The 23,000-nt window shown below is 35.0% G+C and overlaps 1 protein-coding gene and 1 long non-coding RNA gene across 4 annotated transcripts in view; both read left to right on the plus strand.

Annotated features, from left to right (window-relative positions):
* The window catches only part of DIP2 (disco-interacting protein 2), a 527,750-nt gene that overhangs the window by 76,809 nt on the left and 427,941 nt on the right, over nt 1-23,000 (plus strand). The window lies entirely within an intron of this gene.
* On the plus strand, nt 5-21,602 carry LOC141402552 (uncharacterized). Its single transcript, XR_012412656.1, has 2 exons — nt 5-2,157; nt 13,884-21,602. It is a non-coding gene; the product is annotated as an uncharacterized lncRNA (long non-coding RNA).

A 23,000-nucleotide genomic window follows, 5' to 3' on the forward strand; every position in this document is an offset into this window, starting at 1 on the left:
AAAAGCAAATACATCAAATGTTATTATGCATACGAGAAGCACCTTTTACTCAAAAAATCGAGTCCGAGCTCAAGCTCACGTTTTATGCATGAGACCCATTGTTCTTTCTTTATGTTATGCCTTGGTGGACTGTAAAGTGATGATACTGTTAATGGACCTTGCGCACTTTGTACAGTAATATTTGTAGCCTGTATTTCATTTGTACAATAGTGAGTACCTTGGTGGTGTTTTATGGTTTCACTTATTATAATACCTGATCCACCTCTTGCTTTCCCACTTGGGTAGAAATTATATTTGGGAACGGAAAAATGGTGTTTTTGGGTAAAGTGTGTTTCTGATATAAGGAGTATATCAACTTTGTTTGACAAGAGAAACTTTTTTATTTCCAAGGAATGCTGTGACAAACCATTTGCATTCCAAAAAACTAATTTTAGATAATCCATTTGTTTAATTATTTGGGAGTTTTTGTGCAATGTTTGCAATAAGGTTTGTCATTTGATGCATTAACATATTTAGACTACTTAGCATTTGATGAATATTGGCCAGAGTATTAGAGGGCTGTGAATGGGCTTGGTTATCAGGAGTTGGTTGATTGTTCTGGTGGTGAGCCTCACTTCTGGTTACATTGGAGTATGGGATACCCTCTGTGCGTAGTCTTGGGTTGGAGGTTGAGCTTCTTTATTTTGGTCTTCTCTAGATTTTCTTACTGAAGGATAGTGATGAGTGTATATTTGTTTGCATACCGAGCATCCTTTGTAATTTGCTGGAGGATTGCCGTTGCAAAGAGCACACTTTACGTCATTTGCCCAATTTTTCCGGTGGCACATCTTAGTTTCATGGTTTCCTGCACATTTGACACAAACAGGGGGTTTCCGACAATACGATTTTGTGTGTCCGTATTGTTGGCAGTTGGAACATTGTGGAACTGTTTTCTTTGGACGTGGAGGTTTAAAGGAAACTATACTTGCCATTAACCTCGTTATGGAATATATTTCCTTGTTGTTGGGCTTACTTGCCAGTTCTTTTTCGAATACGGGAAGTGGTTTTTTGGTGTAGCGACTTTTTATGTTAAATATATTAGTTACTTTATGGCCTTTTTGACAAAGTTCTTCTTTTAAAACGTCTAGGTTTACTGTAGGATGCAAACTTTGCAGTATTACTTTAAATCCTCTTTCAGTCTTGGGATTGTAAGTATAGAATTCAGTTTTTTTGAGTTCCAGTTCCGAGATTACTTTTCTGTATGTTTCATGACTTTTAGGTAGTATTTTCACTTGATCATTACGTAAGGATTTAATTTCATACTGATTAGGGACATTTTCGGAAAGCAGCGTAATAAGGGGCTGAATATTGGATACCTTTTCTACAAAAATAGCTGGCGGTTTGACAGCCCTTTCAGTATGGCTTGTGACTGACTGAGCTTCTTCTTCGTGGACGTGGCTGGTTTTTTTTTATTATTGTTTGCAAGCTCCGGGCTTTGGTTTGGACGTTTTTTTCTATTTACTTCTTGCCATTTGGGTTTGCCAGTTGGGATCGATTTGCTTGGCTTGGGATAATTCCACTGGCTGACTGTGAAAACGACCAACTTCTTCTTCAAGTTCGTCTTCATCGGTTTCAAAAGATTTGGATTGATTGTTTAGTTGTTGTTTAAGTTGCTCAAGGTCTTTTTGGAGCTGAAAGCAAAGTTTCTCATATTTCTCGCTTCTCTCGGTTAACTCAGCATTCGCCTTTTCTAGTGTTTGAAGTTTATTCAAACGGAAAGAGCCAATGCTGGAACGTGGCGTGACTTCCCTTGATACAGAGTGGCTCATACCGATATTGCTATATTAGTGTATATCGAAGACACACACCATATAAGCACGGCATTGCCAGCCACACAAAAATCTTGTATGACACTATACGATGCAACACTGCAGTTTTAGTTGCTGTAATATGCAACTCTTTACCACTATTATTGCTAGAAACGACCAGCTGATATGTTTATTTGTAAACAGAATATTCAGCTGGCGCAAGTTTTTATTTGTCTCTTTCAAGAGGAAAATGTGTGTGTGTTTTTTAATTTTGCCTTTGATAACCAAAATTTGGCAATATTAAAAGTAAAAAATTGAAATGACTCACCGCCAGTCACGCTACAATTCGATGAAATGGTGTTCCAAAGAGGTACGTGATCCAAGAAAACAGCAAATCACCTATTTAGAGACGCTCCTAACAGCTATTTTTTGAGAGTTTGGCGCAGCAACAGTGGCCACGTCCGTCCGGTAAGTCACTACGACAGCACTGTATCGACTATGTAGTGGCTTCAGTGCAAATGCAAATGTGTTTTATACATTTACGCGGATATTTGGCCGCTGAAATGTATTTTCTTCACGACAAACGTTTTTTTTTGCGCTGCCTTTGAAGTTATGAGTTTACCTCTGTTTGAAGTGTCCATTTTGAAAATGCCAAGTTTATGTAGCAAAAACTACGTTATGTCGATTTAAAAGCAGCAAAATTTAATATTTTTCACCCGTTTCTTAAATTTTAAAAATATGTTCAACATTAACACTTTGCTACACGAAAAGTAAACAACATACGACTTTGCTATTTTAACTAGTGAGGTAGAATTTTGTACTCGCTAACCCTGTCAAGACAGATTATCAAAAATTTGTGCTTCAATTTTTCAATTAAGACCCGTTTTTTCAATCTTGTCCCAACGTGCGACGCGACATGGCAAGGCAATGAGAATTTGGTCGCACGTCACGCACTGTTATGTTGTTTGATACAACAGAACATAGCGTAGCATTTGTTTTCGTGGAAAGGCATACATACGGAAATAGGTGACAATTGCAGATGTTTAGTAGATATATATCCAGCCCAATTATGAATATTCTTGCGGAATACAACCCACGCGGAATAGATTTTTCTCCTATCATGAATAATGTGAGAAAAATAATCTTTGAATTTGGCAGCACTCAAAGGTCTTTTTCATACCTTGTGTGCCCTAATTGTTGTGAAAACAAAGGGAACATTTTAAGTGTTTGTGTTTTTAGATAAAATCAACAAATTTAATGAAATAAATTACTCTTTTATACATCAAAGACATTCAGAAGATGTTACTAATTATGAAAACATCAGATGTGATTGGAAATTTTTAAGAAGACAGTGCAATTGATTCCATTGTGCTATGGAACTGCCACTATCATAATGTGTTAGAAACGAGTGTTTTTAATTAAATAATGGCAAAAATTGAAAAAAAAAATACGAATTCTGAAATAAAAATAATTGAAAATATGCTTTTATCCAGTGTTTGTCCCAATTTACATTAGGTGAGTTTACTTGCGGCAAGTCCCTGTTTGTAGAAGAGACACGTAAGGGGAATGGAAATGGAAAAAAATTGCTCGTACCAGCAATTCTCAGGCAATTCATTTTATGTTTTTCGTATTTGACATTATTTTCATTGTTTTGAAAACAAAACTTGTCGGAACAGAATTGCCTTTTATAAACGCAAAAGGCAAGTTTAAAAAGGAACGAGAAAAGTTGCCGCAAACAAACTCGCCTAATGTAAATTGGGACTTTTTTCAATAATTGTTGTGCAACAATTTTGTACGTCCAAAATTCTCTCATCCCATCGTTGATCGGTACAAAAAGTGGAGAGTGACTTAGTTTGCAAAGTGATGTTATTTTGTAAAATTTGTTCAATTTTAAATAAATTTCCAACCACAAGTAAAAGATTTTAGTATAAAATACCAACAAAAGCGCTTATTTTGCATATTTTGTACAAAGTTTGTGGGAAAAACTAAGGTTTTTTGTAAACTCCCTTCAGTTTTGCAAGGGAGATTTTTTTGGAGGAAAACACATGTTTGAGAGCGTTCATGATACCTACTTTTTCTCCATCGGAATTTTTTTCCGTGCGGATTTTTTGTTTGTGATAGCAAAGAAGGGAAAAGAGAGAAATTCCGTACGGAATTTTCATTCATGATTGGGATGATACAGTACAATAATTGTATCTACATTGTACATCAACACCCCTTCTCAATGTATCAGATATTGTTAACGGCAATACATTTGTACATTTAAAGCATAACAGATAATCCAATTAAATCCCTAAATTTACAAACTTTAATTGTTTGTAACGGTTTAGTGAAAATATCGGCTAACATATTATCTGTTGGGCAATATTCGTAGCTTATTCTTTCAGACCTTAGCAAATCACGAACAAAGTAATATTTAACATCAATATGCTTGCATCTTGGAATAATTTTATCTTCCTGTAGAATTTTGAGGCAACTTTGGTTATCTTCATATATTACTGTATTGGATATTCTTTCATTAATTGACAAATCCATAACATTTCCTGCGATGCTTCCGCTAAAGCTACTAACTCTGCTTCCGTTGATGACAAAGTTACGTTCGACTGTTTTCTACTTGCATAGCTTATGGTGGCGTCACCAAGTTTGAATACAAAACCGCTTGTAGATTTTCGATCGTTGACATCTCCAGCCCAGTGAGCATCAGCATATCCTTTCAGATCCAAATTTGACTTAGAACCAACACACAATTTTAAATTTTGACTGCCTTTCAAATATCTAAAAGCTCGCTTGATTTCCGTCCAATCTCTTTGACTTGGTTTTTCAACTTTTCGCGATAATATAGACACAGCAACTGAAATATCCGGACGCGTATTATTTGCAAGGTATAACAGAGATCCAATTGCCTTTCTATAAAAATGATTGTCCTCCAGCAATTTATCATCTTGAATATCCATTAAATAGCGAGGATCTATAGGAATCGAAGAAGTTTTTGCATCAGATAGTCCGAATTCTCTCAACATCTTTGTAATATAGTTTTCTTGACACAAATAGAAAACTCCATCTTCGTTACGTGTTACTTCAATTCCCAAATATAATTTGATATCTCCTAGTTCAGTTATTTCAAAGTTCTGCTTTATGGTCCTTGTAACATTTTGAATTTCCTCGTTACTTTCACTGGCTATAATGATATTGTCTACGTTAATTAAGACATAAACAGAGTTGTTTGCTGTTTGCTCAGGGTTGTTTGCTTTACCACAGGTGCAAACACTTGATCATAGTCTTCTCCGTACTTTTGGGAATATCCCTTTGCTACATATCTGGCCTTGTATTTGGTCTTTTCATAAGTAGTTTTCTTCACTTTGAAAACCCACTTACAATCAATCAATTTGCGTCCTTTAGGCATTTCCACAAGATCCCATGTCATGATTGTCATGTAGCGACTTGATTTCCTCATTCATAGCTTTCATCCACTTCTTACTATCGGACCTCGATACAGCATCTTTGTAAGAAACAGGATCATCAGCATGAGAAACTTTACACCCATATCTTTTAGGCGGCACGCTTTTGTTTGCTCTTGTTGATACTCTTCTTTCAGCAGTATGAGTTGACGTAACATTTTCATGAATTTCTTATCGTTGTGACTCATCAGAAGATGACGTTAAAAGTATTTCATCTGCAGACTCAAAACCATGAAATACGTCTTCATCTTCCCCACTTGATATGCCTTCATTTTCCATATCATAATTTGAACATTCTAACCATATTCTCCGGCGTTCTTTCGACTTCAATTGAATCACTACCCTTGTGACGGCAGTCTGGGGGGTTACTCTGTATTTCGATGCGTTTGCGTTTGGTATTTTGTTAGCGCAAGATATTTGCGTTAACGAACGATTTTGACATATGCTTTTGAATCACAGATTGCGGCGGTGCCAGAAAGGAAAAAGGAACAAAAATACTTGTGAAAGGAGATACGAAAACGTATTAGGGACGCATTTAATTTCCTTTCGTATCGCATTTTTCTAACGCATCGCAATAGAGAGTAACCCCCCTGGTTCAATAAATTCCACATCTCTACTAATAACAATAGCGTTCGACTTAGTGTTGAGTAAACGATATGCCTTCGATTCATCACAATAGCCAATCAAATTGCATTTGACCGCAATATTATCCAACTTTCTTCTCTTTTGTATGTTAATATGTGCGTATGCAGCCGATTCAAAAACTCGAATATGACTTAAGCTTGGAGTTTTGTTGAACCACAGTAAAAAAGGAGTAACATTTGTAACGGAAGTTTGAATTCTGTTTTGAACATAATTTGCTGTGTTCACAGCTTCCGCCCAAAATTTTACATGAATTTCAGAGTCATTCAACATGCAGCGAGCCATCTCCATCAAACTTCTATTTTTTCTTTCGGCCACTACATTTTGTTCAGGAGTGTAGGGAGCAGTTAATTGATGAAGTATCCCATTATCTTGCTACAAAATCAACCTCCACGGTCAGATCTTAATATTTTCATTCGCTTACCGAATTGATTTTCCGTCATTTCTTTTATTTTATCAAAAACCATATCCTTGGTTTTTAAAAAATAAACATGACAGTATCGGCTGTAGTCATCTATCATTGTTAAAAAATATCGGTTACCACTCGGAGTTGTATTTTGCATTGGACCGCATACATCCGCGTGAATTATATCCAAAATAGTTTCGGTCTTTGTTTCTGAAGCCTTTGGAAAAGGTTTTCTTATTAATTTTGATTGTGAACATACCTCACAAGCAGACGAACATGAGCATTTCTTTATATTCAATCCAGCAGCTAGACCTTCACTAGCACTAGTCTTGATCGCTTGAATATTTCTATGACCCAGCGACGATGCCACATATGAATGCATTCCGCTTTGTAACCGCACAATTTATTCGCCATTTGACTACTATTAAGGGTATACAAATTATTCCTCAATCTTCCTGGAGCACAAACTTGACCATCCATCAATATTAAACAGCTATCCGAATCAAAATGCAACGTGTAACCTTCATTTGTCAATTTCCTTACTGATAATAAACTTCCATCAAGTTGTTGAACGTACAAAACGTCTTGTACACATATTTCTTTGTACACATATTTCTTTGTCCATTTGCCTTCAATTCGGTACCATCAGCCAAATGTATTGAATCATTTTGTTTCCTGTTCAACCTGTAAAATGATCCTCCATCGCAGCTCATATCACATGTTGCAGCCGAATCTGTGAACCAATTATGTTCCTTTCGTTTTGACGTAACTGCGAAGCAATGATTTTTATTTTCTTTATTCTCCGCAACATTTGCGCGATTTCCATTTGGTCTTCTGTTCGGACAATTTTTCTTTATGTGGCCCATCTTACCACATGAAAAACATTTGGCTTGAATTTCTTTTGAGTTTTAAATACCGTATCAGCCAATGGAGCAACTACAGATTTCCATTTAAATTCTTGAATCAGTTTTTCCTTTACCAAATCCACCGTTAAATCGTTCTCTGGACGCATCTCCAATGATGAAACCAACGAATTGTATTCCTCCGGCAGGCTCCCAAGCAAAAATGCAACAGTTTTGTGCTCACCAATTTCCTCACCAAGGTCATTTAAACGATCCACAATATCCATAAATTCTGTTATATGTTCTTCCATCGATTGACCTCCTTGCATTCTCTTCGTTGACAATTGAGGCGCTCAGTGCACACTTCGACTAACTCCACTTTTTGAAAAATTTGAGATTTTAGTGTCAAAGCCTTTGATATCGCCATATCTATTTATGATTATAATATCTTTTCTGAATAATAAAGATGAGCACCTTTAAATAACAAGTTTTTATTGACCACTGAATAATATGCAACTTTTTTCAGTGCACACTTCGATTAACTCCACATTCAAATGTAGCTCTGCTCGCCACGTGTACATTTTTACATGCAATGTCCTTTCGGCTTTTGTTGAAACCATAGATGGCCTTATTATGACGTATATAACATACATTTTTGACGTATATTACATACGTCGGAAACGTCGTAAACCTAGCCATGAAGAATGACGCTAACATAAAGCTAACATGAATTAATTACAAATATTGTTTTATAACTGAACTGCCAACATTAATTAATATATGTGTAAAAAACTAAGTTGTTCGTTAATAAAAAAATTCAAGACCTAACTTTATTACTTTTTTCAGTGCACACTTCGATTAACTCCACCATTACCACAACATTACTAACGATTGTTTGTTGACTATTGTTTTTATTTTATTTTATATACCGTTAGATGAAAGCTATACCTGCTATTATGCATTCTACATTATATATTTGAATCCATATAATCAGGGGAATTTTAAAAAACAACATACATTTCATCGTTGCTTTTCTCAACTTTTTGTTTTATGGAGTTAGTCGAAGTGTGCTCTGAACGCCTCAATTGGCGTAGAAGACTTACTTTATTTGTTAAATTTGACTTCTCATGGTGCTTCTTCAAAACATTCCAAAATTTCTTAGCCGTCTTAACCTTCTTGATATGAACTTTTTGAGATTCTTCCACCGCTAAACCGATAGTTGCCCTAGCTTTTCCGTCACGAATTAACCATTTCGCATCAGGGGTACTTGGCACTTCTCCAACGATGATATACCATAGTTCCCGTTCCAGCAACAGCAGCTCCATATTGAATTTCCAATTATGATAGTTGGAATTGGGAAGTTTTGGGAATTGCACATTTGATCCATTCATTTTTGCCCGTAAAAACACAATTACTTTTTTAAATTAATTGTCGCAAAGCGAATAAAAATTCCCGATATATACCACGTAAGCGCTGGACCAGTAACCTATTGGAAAGTTTGAAACACGCAGTGGTTCTATATCGATAAAGTTTCGTTATTGAAGTTTTAGAATGGAATGGAAAAATATTGAAAATATTTTCACATAAAACAGGTATACATATCTATGCCTACTTTAGATTCACTTTGGCAGTTTTGTTGTGATGTGTGTTTACTTTTTATTTTTAAAGTAAGCTCGCTTAATCACATATTTGTAGTTTTCAAATTTTAAAAACATTTCTATAAAACAGGTAGATATATATACGGTACAATAATTGTATCTACATTGTACACCAACAGTGACTACCGTTCGTTCCCGAGGCAGAGCAGCCATGATTTGATTACATGACCGCTTTTTCTCAAGGATACACGTCTTACAACGATTAATGACACAACGAACGAGATTTTTTAGACGAGGAACCCAATATTCGATACGAAGTATCAGAAGCATTAACTGATTTCCACCATGAATGGAAATGGCGTGTACGAATTCTGCAAGCAGGTGAAAAAATCTACAAGAATATGGCAATACAATAGGATAGCGTTCAGTGAATGACAGTGTTGGGGACTTTGCTAAACGGCCATTAAGACGCATGACACCATCATCGTCTAAACGAGGGTTAAGTGGAAGAAGTGAACTTTTTGAAGGCAAAGGAGACTTGTCTAATAAACATTTAAAAAACGCCTTTTGTGCAAGAATTGCTAAATGAAGCTTGACCGATTTTATTACATAAGGATCTAAAGTAGTAGAAGTGAATGTTCCACGACTTTGAGAGTGTGAACGACAATTATTGTAAAATCTAAAAACATACGACAATACCCAAGTGACGAAAAACAAGTAAAAAAGTATCAGTCGGCTTTGCCGACAGAGATATACCCTCAGCCTGTATATATTGAAACATTTTTTTTCCAAAAAAAGTATGTATTTAGGGGTTTTTATAAATTTTGGGAATTTGAACCGACAAAAATTTTCATTAGGATTACGTATCAAAAGTTTTGCGGAGTAGATACTAAAAGGAATGGATCTACATTGCCCATTATGGAAGTTTATCTTCAGCCACTACATATGGTGTCATATGGGGGATTTACACACTTCGGGATGTTTACTCAAGAAGTATGGACTTGCACCTGAAAAAACGTTTATCATCGTAATTGAAGCAGCGAATGCAAGTTGCTTTAACAAAAATCAAAGTGATTCGATAGCAGGTCTTAAAGTGAACTTATCCGAAATTTTGTGTGGGAGGTACCGGATGGATTGGACAAATATAGTCCATATTTGAACCTGATCTATATCTACTAGATATATTAGGATGTGTAAAGTATGGACCAATTCGGCCACTCCCTTTAAGAGTTACCGTATGAACAAATTTTCCGAACATTTTTGAACTTTTGTGGGGAGGTACATGAGGGAGTGGACCGATATGGCTTATCTTCAAACTTAGCCTATGTTTGGACAAAATATTGCGAAGGCCAAATTTTGGACCGAATCGGCAGATCTATTCTAGAGTTATCCTGCGCTCCAACCACCTCACACGGTGTCATAGGGGTTTTTTACAACTTTCAGGCTATTTTCTCAGGAAGTATGGACTTGCCCCTAATGAAACTTGTACCGTCGTATGGAGGGCAGTGAATACAAGTTGCTAAAACAAAAATCAGTGATTCGAAAGATGGCACTAAACTGAACTTTTCCGAGATTTTGTGTGGGAGGTACTCGAAGGAGTGGGCCGATTGAGACCATATTGGAACCTCATCTTCCTCTTGTAGAATGTTTACGATATGCAAAGTATGGACCAAATCGGTTACTCCCTTCAAGAGTTATCGTGCGGACAATTTTTCCGAACATTTTTGAACTTTTGTGGGGGAGGTACCTGAAGGAGTGGACCGATATGGCCCATCTTCGAACTTAAATCAAATCTGGACAAAATATTTCGATACCCAAAATTTGAACCGAATCGATTGATCCGTTCGAGAGTTATCGTGCGCACCAGCCAGACAGACGGACAGACAGACAGACAGACAGACAGACAGACGGACGGACATTGCTAGATCGACTCAAAATTGTCTGAAACGGATATCGTACAAACATACTTGGGGTCTAAAACCATTATTTCGATGAGGCACATTTTTGGTCGTATCAAAGTGTAAATACCCTCTTTAGCCTAAAGGCTGAGGGGATAATTATCCAAAATATCTTGATAAGAGGAAAAGAATGCGAAATTACTTTTGACTGGACGAATTTCTAGATCTGTATCGAGGGATGTGCTATCATTTATTTTCCATTGAGAGGAATCTGACAATAACCACTCAGGTCTATGCCACCAAAGTGCAGAATTGGCTAAGTCCTGAGGCGATCAGCGGGACGACGTATTTTACGAAGACATGAGAGGACAATAGTGAAATCAGTCCAACAATAAACTTTATTAATAGGAATTTGAATCTCATTAACAACAGACTTAAGAAGTTCCGAGGCTAATGTTGCTCCACAGAGCTCAAGACGGGGCAAGGAGACCGATTTTATAGGTGCAACTTTGGTTTTGGAAGTTAAAAGATGAACATTAACTTTACCGAGTGGAGACTGAGTTCGCAAGTAAACTAAACCCTTATATGCCTTTTCCGAGGCATCAGAAAAGAGGTGTAGCTTAGTTATGTCTTCTGGACAATACTGAACCCAACGAGGGCTACTAATCGAATTGACAGAAGAGTAATTTACAATAAAAGACTCCCAAGATGCTTTTGTATTGGTAGGAAAAAAGTCATCGCAATCTATCTTGTCTAACCAAACTTGCTGCATAATGATTTTTGCGACAGCAATTACAAGCGAAAGCCAACCTACGGGATCAAAAAGTTTGGCTTTAATTGACAAGACTTCCCGTTTGGGACCAACGAAGTTGGTGCCAAGGGCGTAGCCAGGATCGAATCTAGTGGAGCGCAAATACTTATTTTTTCGTAATATGTATAATCTTTTACATGCAACTGCACCTTTTTGAAGGATCTACGCCCATAGTTGGCACCGTTATCCGAAAACATAGATTTAGGGCAACGGCGACGAGAAATAAATCTTTGAAATGTTGCTAGGAAAGTTGTTGTAGATAAATCCGAAGCAGCTTCCAAATGTATGGCCAGGCAGATATATCCTTTAGCAATCTTACAACATCTGCCAGCGAATGACTTTATTTCAATAGGAGCAGCAAAATCTACCCGTGGAGTAGCAAATGGTACCCAATATTCACTACGAACTAAACGCAACATCAGCTGAATTTGTCCATGAATTGGATGTAAGTGAATATAATGGAAGCAATATTGGATGAGAAGTAAGAAATGGCGACCTAACTAAACACCCATTAATTCTCATAACACCCGCTTCATCTAAATACGGATTTAATGACAAAATCGAACTTTTAGGATTCAACGGCCTTTTATTCAATATACAATGATACTCCTCTGCATAATAACCTTTGAGCTAACATTGCTAAACGAAGTTTAACATTGCTAAAGGAAGTATGATTTCCCTTATATAGATGAAAAGTGCTGTGGAAAAATCTAAACATGTATCCAATGGCTCATATAGCCGTTTTCAGACACGAACATCTTTCTAGATTGTCCGAATATTCTCACACCTCGCATCTAGATCTAGATCAGTATCAAGAGATTATATATCTGGAAGATTCCATTGCGAATTATGTAAGCGAAGCCATGAAGGACCGCACCACCACATTTTAGATGCAGCTAAGTCTGCAGATGAAAGTTCGAGACTACCTAAGTCAGCAGGATTATCCTCTGACCTCACATGATACCAATTATCTTGCCCAAAGTTTTCACGAATTCTATTCACCCTATTAGCAACGAATGTTGTCCAAGTTGAAGGGAATTTTTTAAGCCAGGAGAGGACGATCGTAGTATCTGTCCAGCAATATATCGGATTAAAATCTATACCAATTTCAGAAATAATTTATTTTACCAACCCTGAAACCAAAACTGCACCGCAGAGTTCCAACCTAGGCAATGAAATCGACTTGAGCGGAGCAACCTTGGTCTTACTAGAAAGTAAATGAGTGTTAATTTCCCCATTCGGTGTGACAATACGAATAAATATCGTCTTCGCGTATGCCTTAACCGAGGCATCAGAAAATACGTGACAATCTGGGGCATACCTAACCCATCGAGGAATATTAATGGAATTAACATCCTTATAGGTATCAACAAATTTTTGCCATTCACTTGCCGTCGAAGATGGTAGTGAATCATCCCAGTCAATTTTATCTTGTCAAACTAGTTGCATTATAATTTTCAGCCAAATCATAAATATCATCTCACCGTGAGTTTTCTTACTCTCGCCTCCTCCTTTATTATAAACATCATAAGGGAGAACAAAACTCACGTTCGTGAGAGAACTAGCTATCATAAATGTCAAAAAAGTGAGAATGTGAGGCAATTTCTCTCACTACAGAAATCAAGGTGAGTTGAATAAAAAAATATTCGATGCCAAAGATGCTATTCAAGGATGAATGCAAGTGATATGTCACTTTTTACCAACACCTTCGCCCATTCTTATTCTTTTCAACACCGTGACCCCCGAAAGATCCAAATCATTTTGGATGGCATCTTCAATAACCCAGTGGAATGGTATCTTAACCAACACCAAACCTTTGGCATGCCATATGCCATGAACAAGAAGAAGTCAAAATAGGAAGGATTAAATACATACAGGTATGTGATGAATTTCGAATCGATTTGCAATGAAAACGATTTGCCCAAAACGAGTGAATTGTTTTTAAATGTGATGGGATCCGCATCAAATTTCAATTCCACGTTGTTTCAATTTCATTAAATTCCCACAAACAAAAAACGGACTGGTGATCCCTAATCTGCAGTTGAAAGACGCAAAATAGAAATAAAAAACACTTTTTTAGTCTTGGCGATGGCAAAAGCCGAACAAATGTAATAACAAATCAAATAAATTTGTGTTCTTGTTTAAATTGGCCTATATGGAAGTTTAGTGTGGAAATTATTGTCCAATTACATGAGGAGAACTTTACAAACAGTGCAAACAACATATTGCGGATGTCTTCAATAATCTAGAGGAAAGAAAAATGTTCAAAGTACATTTTTGGACCCGTGTTTTTTTATCGAAATATCAAATATTTTTTTAATAAAATATACTAAATACTAGCAAAGTACCCGCTACTTCGTATGCGGAAAGGATATAAAAACAAATAAACAAAATATAATATGGAAAGGACGAATTCTAATCAATATTTATTTTTATTTTAGTACTTTTCGTCCCCGAGACCAACATTGCACACCAATAACCCTAACTCCAAAACATACAGATTCCAGCACTCTCCTTACACCACCCAATAACAAATTGGGTATACTTATGGCACGTTTTTCGACGACATATCTCAACCCTAAACTGACTTTAATACAAAATAAAAACAGTTGTATATTTCGTTGAGCTTTAGGCCATATTGTATTTTATTTATTTTCCAATATTATACAGCACCAAAAACAGCTCTTGCAGAACATTGCAAGACATACAATCATGTACCAAACTTTGAGAAAGTTAAAATTCTACAAACAGAAAATAATTACAATAAACGATTGATGTTGGAGATGCTACATATAAACAACCTAGAGACAACAAAGCGAATCAACATTAAAAGCGACACCGACAACGCAGCCTACTGCTACCGACACTTAACACAGAAGAGATCGTGCAATATGTAAAGCAATCCAGTGCAATATTTACAGTCGACGATGACGGTGAAGTCTGTCATAGTTTTTAAGTAATCTTGACGCTAAATTAAGTTTTACATGTAAGCAATTTCTTTGTGTAATGTGTTGGTGTCTTTAGATATAAAAAAGCTGTGATATTAATATTAAGTATGTTTTGTAGATCCCCTGAAGATGCAATTTAATCAATTGCGAAATATTGGAAAATAAATAAAATACAATATGGCCTAAAGCTCAACGAAATATACAACTGTTTTATTAAAATCAAAAAGGTCGAAAAAAACAACAAAAACTAAAATTACAATACGGTGAGCACGACGTAAAACACCAACAAAATGATCTACAAAAACATCAAGAAAAAATGTAACATTGGACACATCTTAAATAAGCACAAAAATAGAAAGGTAAAAACGACAAAGACAAAATGTTCTTTGACCTTCTTAATAAAATGCCGCAATCATGGAATAGTACCTAATTTTATTAAGAATGCAATTAAAAATATTTATGCAATTTTTAATACACATCCTATACATCACATTCAAAATATTTTAAAAAGATACATTGAAATCTTTCAAAACAAAATCCTTAACCTCGTCATAAAACAAAAACATTACGAATTGAAGCAATACAACAAAGAAATTCAAGAAGTAGAAGAAGCATTAAACGAACACTTAACACAGGAGGAAAAAAACAGCATTATTCTCAACCAAAGCAAAATAACAACAAATATAGAGAACCAAGTCAAAAATACTCAGAGGCTGAAATTTGAAAAACTAAAACAAAAACAAATGATAGAACTAAACATAAAGCATAACGAAAAATGGTTTGTTAATAAAACAACAACGGATTTCCCATTCGATGTAAAGTGGCTTCTCTCACTCGGAGATAAATTTGGACTACCAACAACAAAAACGCAGTTTCCATTATTCAAGTTTATTGCGGACGGAGATGAGGTTATTCAAACATGGAACGAAAAAGAAAGAGAAGAAGTGATGAGAACAAAGTTCACAACAATGATCGATACACACATTAATAGAATGACAGAGAGTGGAAGAGACAAATTTGTAAACTGTACAGTGGAACATACCCGTGCTTTCTTGAAACAACATAAAGATATTTTCATTTTGAATGCAGATAAGGGAAATGTGACGGTGGCAATTAGTAAAAATGACTACGAACAAAGGATGAACAACATTATATCGGACATGATGACATATCAAAGACTAAGCAAAGATCCAACAACAAATTTAATAAGGAAGAATAATGAGCTTGTAGAAGAAATGTACAAACATCATATAATTTCGGCAATTGAAAGGAAGCAGCTAAAAACTGACGTGGCAACAGCGCCTAGAATATATGGACTTCCGAAAATCCACAAGGAAGGTTACCCTTTAAGGCCTATATGTTCGTCCGTCAACTCCCCCTCCATTCAATTGTGTAGATATGTGGTTAAGATTTTAAAGAACTTAACTAAGAATTCCAAATACAATGTGAAAGACTCGATAGAATTCAAGAATAAAATAAAAAATCTACCAATTAGTGAGAAAGATAAGATGGTATCGTTTGATGTCGTATCTCTCTTTCCGAGTATACCAGTCGATTTGGGAATAAGAATTGTAGAAGAAAGATGGAATGAAATCGAAGAATACACTAATATGACTAAGTGCCTATTTTTCCGTATTCTCAATTTTTGCATTAAAGAAAATCGGTATTTCAAATATAATGACAAGGTGTACAAACAAAAGAAAGGACTGCCAATGGGTTCACCAGCTTCTCCCATAGTTGCTGATTTAGTGATGGAGAAACTACTTGACACCTGTATGGAACAATTGACGACGAAACCTCTGATACTGACAAAATATGTTGACGATCTATTTGTGATACTCAGGAATGATGCAATATTGGATACTTTGACAAGACTTAATAGTTTCAATAAGAATATTCAATTCACGATGGAAGAGGAATGCAATGGATGCTTACCATATTTAGATACTCTGGTATACAAAAAAGCAAGAAAATTAGAGATAGACTGGTACCAAAAACCAACGGCTTCCGGGAGAATTATAAATTTCTATTCTAAACACCCAAAGCAGATGGTCATAAATACAGCGAGGAATTTGGTAACCCGAATTTTAAACATAAGCGACACCAAATTTCACAACGATAACAAAAATAAAATAAGAGATATATTATCGAAAAACAATTTCCCAAATAAGGTTATAAATAATCTTATAAATAATTACAATAAGAATTCGAAACACATGAGAGGCGAAGAAAAAATAACTGAAAAAGTATACAAATCTATGGTTTATGTACCGGAGATATCCGAAAGATTTCAAAAATCTAATTTGTACGATAAAACCAAATATATAATAGCACAAAGAACGAGTAATACCCTTAACAAATTCTTTACTAATACAAAAACCAAGATAAATAATGCAGATAAACACAATGTAATATATAAAATAGAATGTGATGGTAATAGTGATGAGAAATGCGGCAAATTATATGTGGGTACCACCAAAAATAAGTTAAAAACTCGGATGTCTGCCCACAAATCAGACATTAAACTAAGAAACAATTATACAGCACCAAAAACAGCTCTTGCAGAACATTGCAAGACATACAATCATGTACCAAACTTTGAGAAAGTTAAAATTCTACAAACAGAAAATAATTACAATAAACGATTGATGTTGGAGATGCTACATATAAACAACCTAGAGACAACAAAGCGAATCAACTTTAAAAGCGACACCGACAACGCAGCCTACTGCTACCGACACTTAACACAGAAGAGATCGTGCAATATGTAAAGCAATCCAGTGCAATATTTACAGTCGACGATGACGGTGAAGTCTGTCATAGTTTTTAAGTAATCTTGACGCTAAATTAAGTTTTACATGTAAGCAATTTCTTTGTGTAATGTGTTGGTGTCTTTAGATATAAAAAAGCTGTGATATTAATATTAAGTATGTTTTGTAGATCCCCTGAAGATGCAATTTAATCAATTGCGAAATATTGGAAAATAAATAAAATACAATATGGCCTAAAGCTCAACGAAATATACAACTGTTTTATTAAAATCAAAAAGGTCGAAAAAAACAACAAAAACTAAAATTACAAAATAAAAACACTAATCGTAATTCCAAATCTCAAGATTCCAGGTGTATTCGTTCGTCCAATTCCAAACTTTACCAAACTTAGTACCATTTCGTACTCTTCGTACCCATAAGTAAGATTTTCGAAACCTATCTCAATCCTTCACTTTAACGGTAATCTTAATTCCACATTTCAGGATTCCAGCTCTAACCGTTCATCCAAAACCAAATTGTACCAAATTTAGTACCATTTATTATTTTTCGTAACCATAAGTACGAATTTCCAAAAGTTCTTCACTCTTACACTCGGACAGTAACCTTAATTCAAAATTGCAGAATTCCAGCTCTATCGTTCAGTCAAATCTAAATTTTCCCAAATTTAGTGCTTTCCGTACCCAAAAGAACGAGTTTCCAAAACAACCTCAATTTAACAATCCGACAGCAATCCAAATTGTACCAAATTTAGTACTTTTAGTACCCATAAGTACGAATCTCCAAAACTACCTCAATCCTACACCCCTACAGTAATCTTAATTCAAAACATCATGAGTCCGGCTTTATTCGCTCACCCAAATCCAAGTTGTACCAAATTTAGTACCATTTAGTGTTTTCCGTACCTATAAGTAAGAATTACCAACCCTACCACAATTCTGCACTTCAAAAGTAATCCTAATTCAGAATTTCAGGATTTCAGCTCTATCCGTTCACCCAAATCCCTATTGTATCAAATTTAGTACAGTCGAAATCGCTTATAACGTCGGGACCGACCAAAATCGGACTCTATAAGCGATAGTCGTTATAAACGATACTTATAAAAGAAGTGAAATTTTATTATGCATAGTGACTTTTGGGTATAAATACGTTGTTTTAATACTTTTTCATCTATATACATACATATGACTGTCTTAAAAACAAAATAATAAAAAATAACTATATTAAACACATTCTTCAGCAGATATATCATGTAAATATGGGACACGGTTATCTGATTATCTTTAAAACAATCTGTTTTTTTTTACTTTGGGCTTTTGAATTCCAACATAAGTTTTAAATTTAACTCAGATCTGAGTTTTGAAAGGGTCTTTAAAAACACATTCTTATGTGCAAATAAATTTTTGAAGTGTTTCTATAACGTCTATGACACTGACGGTAATTGAAATTCTGGTTCTTTAGTATCCTCAATTTCTTTGTTAGAATTGTATTCATCTTCCAATATTATGTCGTCATTGAAAACATTGTCATCAATGGCAACTTATTCATCAATATCTTCTACGTGCTGGGAGAAATGAGAATGAAGATAAATGTCTTCAGAATCGTTTAAAGGACAACAAAATATTGAGAAAAATTTGCCTTCTTTGTATGGTTCGACGTTATAACCGATAGCAAAATTCAAATATTTCACAAAAAATCGACGTTACAACCGATATGACGGTATAAGCGACGACGTTACAAGCGATATTTATTTGTGTGGAATATAAAGGGCAGAAATTCGGGACTTTTGGATATCGACGTTATAAGCAATATGACGTTATAAACGACGACGTTATAAGCGATTGAGACTGTACTATTTAGTACTTTTCGTACTCTAAGTACGAACTTCCAAAACTACCTTTGGAACATCTTTTTTACTCTTCATAAATGACCCTCAACCCAAATTTGAGGAATCAGACTCTATCCGTTCACCCGAATCCAAATTGTACTGAATTTAGTACCATTTAGTACTGTTCGTACACATAAGTACAAATTTCCAAAACTACCTCAATCCTACACTTCAACAATAATCTCAATTCCAAATTTCAGGATTCCAGATTCCAAATCCCCATTGTACTAAATTTAATACTTTTCGTATACATAAGTACGAATTTTTCCAAGACTACCTCAATCTTACACCCCCACAGTAATCTTAAATCAAAGCTTCAGGAGTGCAGCTTTATTTGCTCACCCAAATCCAAGATGTACCATATTTAGTACCATTTAGTGCATTCCGTACCTATAAGTACGAATTACCAACACTACCACAATCCTACACTCCAACAGAAAAATCAATTCCAAATTTAGGGATTCCAACTGTATCCGTTAATCCAAATCCCCATTGTACCAAATTTAGTACCATTTAGAACTTTTCGTTCCCATAAGTACAAATTTCCAAAACTACCTCAATCCTAAAATCCAACAGAAATATCAATTACACATTTCAGGATTCCAAATCATTTAGCACCATTTAGTACTTTTCGTGCTCTAAGTACGAACTTCCAAAACTACCTCAGTCCTACACTCCCACAGTAATATCAACTCCAAATTTCAAGATTCCGGCTCTATCCGTTTACCCAAATCCAAATTGTACTAAATATAGTACGATTTAGTACTTTTCGTACACTCATAGTTTCCAAAAACCCTTTGGTACATATTTTTACTCTTCATAAGTGACTCTCAATCCAAATTTGAGGAATCACACTCCATCCGTTCACCCGGATAGATAGTACTGTTCGTACACATAAGTACGAATTTCAAAAACTACCTCAATCCTACACTTCAACAGTAATCTCAATTACGAATTCAGGATCCCGGCTCTACCAGTTCACCAAAATCCTCATCGTACCAAATTTAGTACTTTTCAGATACATAAGTACGAATTTCCAAAACTTTACCAATCCTTCACTCCAACAGTAATCTCAATTCTAAATTTCAGGATTCCAGTCCTATCCGTTCACCCTAATCCCTATTGTATCAAATTTAGTACCATTTAGTACTTTGCGTACACATAAGTACTAATTTACAAAACTACCCTCATATCTCAATCCTACACTTTAACAGTAATCTTAATTCCAAATTTCAGGTTTCCAGCTCTATTCGTTCACCCAAATCCGTATTGTACCAAATTTAGTACAATTTAGTACTTTTCGTACACATAAGTACAAATTTCCAAAACTACCTCCATATCTCAATCTTATACTCTAACAGGAATCTTAAATCGAAATTTTAGGATTTCATTTCTATCCTTTTACCCAAATCAAAGTTGTGCAAAATTTAGTACCATTTAGTACATTTCGTACACGTAAGTACGAATTTCCAAAACTACATCCATATCCCTATTCTACACTTTAATAGGAATCTTAATTTCAAATTTCAGGTTTCCTGCTCTATCCTTTCACCAAAATCACAAAATCACATTGTCTTAAATTTAGTACTACTTAGTACTCTTCGTACACATATGTACGGATTTTCAAAACTGTTTCCATATCTCAATCTTACACTCCAACAGTAATATTAAATTCACATTTCAGGTTTGTAGCTCTATCCGTTCATCCGAATGAAAATTGTACCAAATTTAGTACAATTTAGTACTTTTAGTACACATAAGTAAGCATTTCCAAAACCACTTACTTATATCAGCACCACTTTCCGACCTTGATTCCCATATCAAATTTCAAGATTCTAGCTATAGCCGTTCAAAATATAAAATTGGTACTAAATTTAGTAACTTGTAGTACTTTTCGTACACTTATAGGTCGAATTTTAAAAAACCCTTTGGTACACCATTCTAACTCTCCATCAGTGACCCTCATCCCGAATTCCAGAATTCTAGGTCTACCGGTTCGCCAAATACAAATGGTACCATATTTAGTACCTTTTAGTACTTTTCGTACCGTTGTAGTTCGAATTTCCAAAAACCGAGCCTTATCTGACCTATTTGGACCAAGAGTGACCCTCACCCAAAATTTCAATATTCTAGCTCCAGCCGTTTAGCCTGGGCGTTGATTATCAGTCAGTCAGTCAGTCAGTCAGTCAGTGAGTCAGTGAATCAGTGAGTCATCATTACTCAACTCTTTTATAAGTATAGATAGATAAGGCAAATAACTGTAAATTTATCTATTCTATATCCGTGTTTAAATTTCAAGCTTTTTTCCTAAAATAATATCAAAATTCATTACATCGTTTATAAATCGTTTTCACAACGAGAAAAATAAACGATTATCGAATTGTATCACATGTCTTTTTGATCAATTTTTCCATAGAACAAAATGGAATATGAAACCGATATCGAAAACAATTCGATGTCGAAAAATGTACATGCATCACACCTACAGTCGTTTTTGACTCGTTTTGAGCTCGAAATCGATTTCCATCACATACCTGATAAAGTAAAATATAAAAATATTATAAATAAAAACATAACTAAAAGAAAGATAACATTATATTACACTGTGCAACACTGGAAATGCAAACAACTTCTAATGGGCATTTTATGAAAGTACATATTGAAACTACAAAAACCTTAATTGGGTTTTGTGTTCTTAGATCGGGTTTAGATTTTATGGCCTCATCTAAACCGACCTAAAATGAGCATTTTTTCCAGTGATCGGACCTTTATCTCCAAAACTAATAAAAATTTTGCTTTCCAGTCTTCAGAAATATTGTAGCTCGAAAGTAATAGAACTTATGTGTCAAACAGATGAACTAGGAAAAGCTGCATCTAGCGCATCACACTCGTTAAAATATAGAAAAGTTTAATTTCTGAAATTCTGCTCAGTAACAAGTAATCTGTTGGGAGTTGAAACAAGTAACCATTCTAAAAAAATTCCAAATAATGTGACCATCACTTCTTCAGAACATTCTGAAACTCTAAAATGGTTATTTCACGTTGTTTAATGAGTATTTCATAACATACCTTTTACAAAACTTATTTTAAACAATGTTCACACAGGCTGTTTATTCTCATGTTGGGGATTTCAATGAATTATTGAAATATTTACCAAATTGTTGTTGAAAAATTTGCTATAAACAAGGCGATAGAGGCAACAACAATATAATGTTCTGAAGAGTGGTGTATTACATTCCAAAGAATATTTTCCCAAAAGGTAACATTAAGAAGAATTTAACATTTTGGGAGATACGCTGCGAAATATACACAAATTATAGAATTTTTAGATATATTATAAAATTTGAGACAATAAATGCAGTTTTTCAAGTTCACTATTCCTGCAAATATTTTCTTCTTGCTCTTATCTACAAGTTTGCTGCAGATGTCAAAACAAGATTCGTATTGGTTTCAGAGATACAGCCCCGATTTTAAAAATTCGATCCTTAACCATGTTTAGATGAGGCCATAAAAACCGAACCCGATCTAAGAAAACAAAACCAAAATATGGTTTTTGCCTATTGGTCCTCTACTTTCATAAAATTCTGAACAGAAGTTGTTTGCACGCGATTGGCTCAAAAATGTTGCACAGTGTTATTCTTATTGAAATTGTATTTAAAATCCATGCAATTGGTTCAAATGTTGAAGAAAGGAATTGAATTGTACTTAGCATTCATAGAATTGGTCCTCATGCTGGAGAAAATATGAAATGTTTCACGTATTGTATTTTTTTACATTTCTCGAAATTCCTTAAAATGCTGAAGATGGGATCTTTCACAACTTCATTTCGTCACCATAAATACCCGAAGACGTAACCGACATGAAAATCGAAATTGGTTTTTTGACGTAATCTGATACATAAAGCTAAAATACATGACCTGGCAAAATTTCAAGCTTCTACGTTCAAAAACAACG

Source organism: Musca autumnalis, unplaced genomic scaffold, assembly GCF_047663935.1.
Source record: "Musca autumnalis isolate F117 unplaced genomic scaffold, ASM4766393v1 scaffold_4, whole genome shotgun sequence".
In the NCBI taxonomy this organism is placed as follows: Eukaryota; Metazoa; Arthropoda; class Insecta; order Diptera; family Muscidae; genus Musca; species Musca autumnalis.